At 48.4% G+C, this 6,437-nt stretch overlaps 1 pseudogene; it reads left to right on the top strand.

Annotated features, from left to right (window-relative positions):
- Window positions 1-1,748: 1,748 nt before the first annotated feature.
- LOC142586096 (uncharacterized) lies at window positions 1,749-6,163 on the top strand (annotated as a pseudogene).
- The last annotated feature ends 274 nt before the right edge of the window (window positions 6,164-6,437 follow it).

Below are 6,437 nucleotides of genomic sequence, written 5' to 3'. Positions count from 1 at the left end.
TTAAACACTATGTCGTTCTTCACAGCTACTACCATATTAGAACATAGTCAAAATAGTAAATAGTGTCAGCCAGTTCTTCCTCAGCAATGGGCGACGCAACCGGTGCAAGGGCTTCATCTGCGGTAGCACTTTACCTGCTACATGCATGTTTCTCAAATTCTTTGCCTCAATATATTGTGAAATGAAAGCACGTATAGAGCTACGCTCAAATTTCGCGTTAGGAAGTACCGTTACTGTCGGGGAATTTTTTATATCTTTTTCATTGTTTTTGTGTGTGTGTCGAAAGAAAGTCGGAAACATATAGCCACTTTGTCTGGGATACTAAGGGATGAAAAGGAATACAGCGAGATTCTTGGCACCACGCGTCGACGCTTACGCCTAAAGTGCTGCCGTTTGGCAACTCAGCATGTACTTCAAGAAGGTATATGCGACAAATTTGGTGGAGCTTGCTTTACCAGCAAGCTCCACCAAAAGTGTCGCATATATCTTATGCAACTTTCTGCAACCTTATGTACCTCATGTATATACCTTACATGTCGCATAGAGACGTACGCAAGAGACCCCACTAGGGAGCAAGAACACCGCCCCACAACAGGATTTGACTCCAGTTCACCGCACCAGCCGGCGAATCCAAAGACTCGCCCCAGAATTTGGAAACCTCCAGCAAAAAGTGTCGACTGTGAACACTATCACGCTGCTCAACCGAACACTATGGCACTGCTCAACCCACGAGTGCCGACGGCTTTTCGTGGCGACCCCTTTAAAAACGTGGGAGATTGGCTGGCAGATTTGGAGCGCCTAGCTGCGTTTAATGAGTAGGACAACAACACGCAAACTCATGAACGTTCATTTCAGCCTCGAGTATGGTGATCACACGCCGTTTACGAACCGTGAAAGTGTCCCACTAGCGCAACAAAAGCGTCACGATGTACGTGGAGGACACGACGCGTCGCTTTCAGTGTCACGATCCAAGCTTGCCAGAAGAAGGTGCGTAATCTGAGGAGAGCAGTAAAGGAACAGCTTTTTGGCAGTCTTGTTCAGAATCCGCCGAAGACTGCTGCGGAATTCCTTACCGAAGTTACCGCTATAGAGACGACATTTCAGCAGCGGTCCAGCATGTACAACCGGCAAGTAAATGCCACCTCGATTCCGGATACGCCAGTATGCTTCGGATGCGACCTCGTCTTGCTTTGCGAGCTCGTTCACTCAGTGGTTCGCGATTGTTAGCAGAATCGGAAGCAAAGGCTGGCAACATAGAGGGAGATGGCGGCCGCGAAGGATGGCAGTCGTCACGCTGTTGTGAACTCTTCTTTTCTTTTATTTATCTGATAAAGAGCGCCCTACTTTAAAAATATGTTTGTCTGCGAAGAAATTCCTAACATCTCAGAAGTGGGATACTCCGAAACCTTCATGGTGAAGCGATCCTGGAAGCCGATGTCGTGGGATTGCGCCGAAGGTGATGCTCGCTGACTTTTCAACGGACGCTGCGCTGGTGCCTTCTTAGTAAGACACTGACCGTGAAAGGGACCCTTTCTGTCGCCTTGAAAACGTGTATGCGGACGCTCTGTGTGCCGTCTACGAGACGCAACGGTACCGTCTTCGTGAGGCACCACATGGAAAACGTGAGTCTTTGTGACGCCTTAGAAACGTGTGTGCGCATGCTCTCTGTGACGTCGGTAAGCCTAGACGCTTAGCTAGAGTCGAAAAACTGCGTGCACGCCTAGGGAGACGCTTAGACAACCTCGAACATGTCAGACGGCAGCGGAACTCGCGAAATGATGCAAGCACTGCTGGAGCAAAACCGCTGCTTACTGGAGTTCTTCGATAGGAAAGCTGAAGCGTTCCACTTTATGCCAGACCTGAATACAGCTATCCGCGATTTCGACAGTGTGGGTTCATCCCACGTAGTCGAGGCGTGGTTGAAGAGTATCGGTTCCATGGTGGTCCTGCACGGCTGGCCGGACAGCTTCAGACTAGAAAACGCTAGGCTTCACTCACATGGAGGGGCCTGCTCAACTTTGGCTTCATGCCTGTGTCGATGACCTCATGACGTCGGAGAACTTCAAAATTGCCTTCAAAAAGACATTTGTGGGCCAGAGAAGCACGGCCGAAAAGTTGAAGCAAACGCAGGAAAGTGTCCGCATGAGGGCAGAGTCCATCACGGCATACTTCCTCGAAATGACCTTGTTATGCATGGCATTGGGCCTCGGTATGCAAGATACCAAGGAGCAAGTTTTGGTGGGGCTGCGGTTTAGAGACGCATGCATTTTGATGACGGCGAAGGAACATACGGACGAGGGTGAATTGCTGGCAGACTTACGAAGACTGGAGCGAATAAGCGAAGTTAGAATGCAGAGGTCACCAGGGGCCAAGCCATAAGGTGGTGATCCAGCTGCCACGACACATCGTGCCAAGCCTTCGACCTCAAGATCATGGACTGCCATGCGTTCACCTGAGCAAGTGATCACAAATGCATGTGTCACAGACCAATCAAGTGGTGAGGGACCAGTGAAGAAAACGCCACAGCCGCCCAAGCGTGATCAAGCAGAGCGAAAATGTTACAGCTGTGGAAGATATAGGCACGTAGCGAGATACTGTTCACAAACAAAACCCCGTTGTTAACTTCGTGGTGAATGAGAATGCAACAAGTGACAGTGGTCCATGAAAGTTCCTGAAAACTGCAACCATCAGTGGAACTCACGAGCTCTCGGTAATGATTGACCGAGGAAGTTCATAATGTATATTGCATCATCAAGCGGCTGAAAAGTGCAGCCTACAAGTTGTGTGCAGGGCCCAAGATTTGTATGAGTTTGGGAACACCGACACATCGACACATCTACAGTTCGGTCTATCGGAACTTCGGAGGTGGACATAGAAATCTATGACGTGGTATGCCGCAAGGTCAAGGTGATTGTCGTCAACAACAGTGCCTTGTTCGTGGAAATGCCGAGAAATTGGATGGAACAAGACCACATTGCATACCAACACATGGGATATAAACTCAGGATTGACTACTGAGATTATCTTTCATTTTGTAACATTGACCTTGCCCAGATGATGCCTTCCAAGGAACCACTTCGTGTCAAGGAAACCACTGTGCTCCCCAAAAGAACTGTATATTGGGCGACAGTGGAGACCGGTAAGTGTGAAGGACATCTGATCTTACCTAGTGAGCCTGGTAAGGGAATGCTACTCCACATTGAACATGGAAGGGTTGAGATATCCATGCTGAATGACAAGGATGAAGACCAACAGCTAATCAAGGGAAGTTTGTTGGCTCACGTTGAACTGAACTGCTTTCAAGGAGCGAAAAGTTCACCCCCGTGGGACCTGTGCCTCAGCCGAAGCCCATTGGTCGTAGCCTGCTGAATGTCCGGAACGACGTCAATGAACAAGTGGATGCACTGCTGAATGAATACAGGGACTGCTTTGCGCTGAATTTGTCAGAGCTGGGGTGTTGTAACCAACTGGAGATGACGATCACAGAGTATTCCGGAAGCACTCCAGTCAGCTGAAAATTGTACACGACTAATGCAGAGGAAAGAGAAGCAACCCAAGCAATTGTCAAAGACTGGAAAGCGACTGGCATTGTAACCGAAACATCCGCGCCATACGCTAGTCCAGTGCTACTTGTGAAAAAGAAAAATGGAAAAAATCGTCTAGGCATAGACTATCGACGACCTAATAGCCAAACGGTGCCAGTACACTTTCCCTTGCCAAACATTGATTACCAGTTACACCGACTGTTCTGAGCACGAATGTATTAGGTGTTAGACTGTGCAAACGGATACCTTCAGCTTCCACTGAGTGAGCAATGGACGGCCAAAACTACATTCAATACGCCTGATGAGACAGGGCAGATTTAACGCATGGTGTTCGGGTTGAGGAGCGGTTCTGCTGCATTTAAACGTCTAATGAACAAGGTCCTTGGACCTCTACGTAACACTAGCATTGCGTTACATGGGCGACTTGCTGATTCCAGCGAAGGACTGGGAAGACTTGCTGGTTCGGCTCAAACAAGTACTGGATGCTCTGCAAGCTGCTGGTCTGACCCAGAAGCTATCCAAGTGTGTGTTTGGAAGTGATGAACTCGCCTACTTAGGTTTTAAGATTGGGAGAGGCTACCTGCAGCCAGGTGAAGTGAAGCAGCAATCTATATTGGACGCTAGCACCCAAACTTATGTTCACACTGTCAAGAGATTTCTGGGTCCGACAGGATTTTTGAGACGGTTCATTCCTCACTATGCCCTGAAAGCACAACCACTTGCTTCTCTGACCAAGAAACACACAAAATTTATATGGGGAGTGGTGCAACAGGAAGCTTTCGACCAGCTCCAAAGAGAACTGAGAGAGCCTCCTCCGGTTGTGAAGTTGTATTACCCTTCAGCTCCAACAGAACTGCACACGGAGGCAGGCAAACATGGACTTGCGGGAATGATCCTTCAATAAAATGAGTCAGGACGGTGGCACTTGGTGTTTTGTGTCAGTAAACGCACCACTGAGGCTGAGAAGAATTACCATACGGGAAAACTGGAGCTGATGGCAATAGTCTTGAGTATGGAAAGACTTCGTTCATTCCTCCAAGGCATTCCGTTCACGCTGGTAAGAAACTGCGAAGCAATTGTGCATCTAAATCCGCACAAGACTCTTAAACCACCGATAGCAAGGTGGTTCGACTGACTTCAAGGGTATGGATTTGAGGTGAAGCAAGCAGCAGGCGAGAAAATGGCACACGTGGACTATGTGAGTCGTGAGCTAATATTTGAGTCTTGAACTAATACTTGAGTTGTGAGCTAAGTCGTGCACTATTTGAGTCGTAGGAGGGCCGCGAGACAAGGATTGAAGTGTAACTTGCCTTGAGTTTAGAGGACCAACTTGTGATCATCCAAGAATCTGATGCGGTCTCGGCTAACCTCAAACGTATTCTCAAAAAGTGCCAAGGTCAAAAACCTACGATTGAAGGATGGAAGGTTGTTTTACGTGGAAGAAGATGGACAACTCCTTTTTGTGATGCGGAAGAGCATGCGTAAAATAGTCTGTCAAGTTGCACGACTTACAGGGGCACTTTAGTACAGACCGAACAGCGACGAAAATCAAAGAACTTTATTGGTTTCCTCGGATTAAGGGCTACGTGGACCAGTACATCCATAGGTGTTTCGAATGTCTTCACACAAAGGTTCCAGGAGGGAAGAAATCTGATCTTCTGCACTCGATACCACCTGGAAAGAGACCATTTCTAGTTGTACACATGGACTATGTTGGTCCGTTTGTGAGAAGTTCCAAGAAAATCCAGTGGATCTTGGTGTTCCTGGACAATCTGACCAAGTTTGTGCGCCTCTACCTCGTGCGATACACCTTAGCGAGAAATGTACTTCGGTGCATGCAGAGTTTTATAACCGAGTTCGGACTACCTGAGCACATTATCTCAGAACACGGTTCCTGTTTTACGTCCCACGGCTTCAAAGCCATCTGCCAGGAAAATGGTGTGGCTCACACACTGAACGCTCCTCACCATCCAAGGGCTAACGGTCACGTGGAGCGTGTGAATCGAACTAAGGTAACATGTATTATGGCTACAATCAAGGACCCGATTCACAAGAACTAGGATCAGAGCATCAAGGAGTTAGAGTGCCACCTAAACACCGCATACAATGCCTCAACAGGCACTAGCCCTTTCAGGCTTCTGCATGGGTATCAACCAAGGACGCAGGATGGTGTCCTCAGATGGCTAAACACGGAGAACAAGGAGTGGGTATGTCCGGAGCAACTTCAAGAGACGGCTCAAAAGGACATAGTGATCCAGCAAGAAAATTCAAAGCAGTACTTCGACAAGCATCACTTCGCAGCCGACACGCTGAGTGTTGGAGACATAGCGGTCATGCGCTGCGGTCCAGAGCACGCCGGGGCCCGAACGAAAACCCAGAAGTTCAGAGGTCCACTGAGTGTGATTGAAATACTCCCAAAGGACGCCTAAAAAGTGACCGAGATGGACGGAAAGAAAAGGGCCTACTCGACTACCGCCCACATGAACCAATTGAAGAGATGGGGTGCAAGACAATAAGAACTATCCGACCAATCAAGCACCGACAAGGAAGACAGCATGCCCAGAGGTAGCACGCGTGTGTCCAAAAGACCTTTGTACCTTCAGAATTATTGCATGTAAAGAGAGGACAGTTGGCTGTCAGAATGCCAGAGTGTTAGCGGAATCGGAAGCCAAGGCTGGCAACATAGGGAGAGAGGGCGGCTGCGAAGGAAGGCAGTCGTCATGCTGTTGTGAACTCTTTTTTCTTTTATATATCTATAGACGGCGCCCTTCTTTAAAAATCTGTGTGTCTGCGAAGAAATTCCTAACACGATGAGTAGCAGAAACTACACGATACGTCGCCTTTCCAATGAACTCCCTCGCTAGCGTCGTACGCAACGAAGTAGATCAGGTG

The sequence above is a fragment of the Dermacentor variabilis genome, chromosome 6 (genome assembly GCF_050947875.1).
Source record: "Dermacentor variabilis isolate Ectoservices chromosome 6, ASM5094787v1, whole genome shotgun sequence".
Classification (NCBI taxonomy): Eukaryota; Metazoa; Arthropoda; class Arachnida; order Ixodida; family Ixodidae; genus Dermacentor; species Dermacentor variabilis.
The sequence above is the reverse complement of the archived record's forward strand: the minus strand, read 5'-3'. Positions and strand labels throughout refer to the sequence as shown.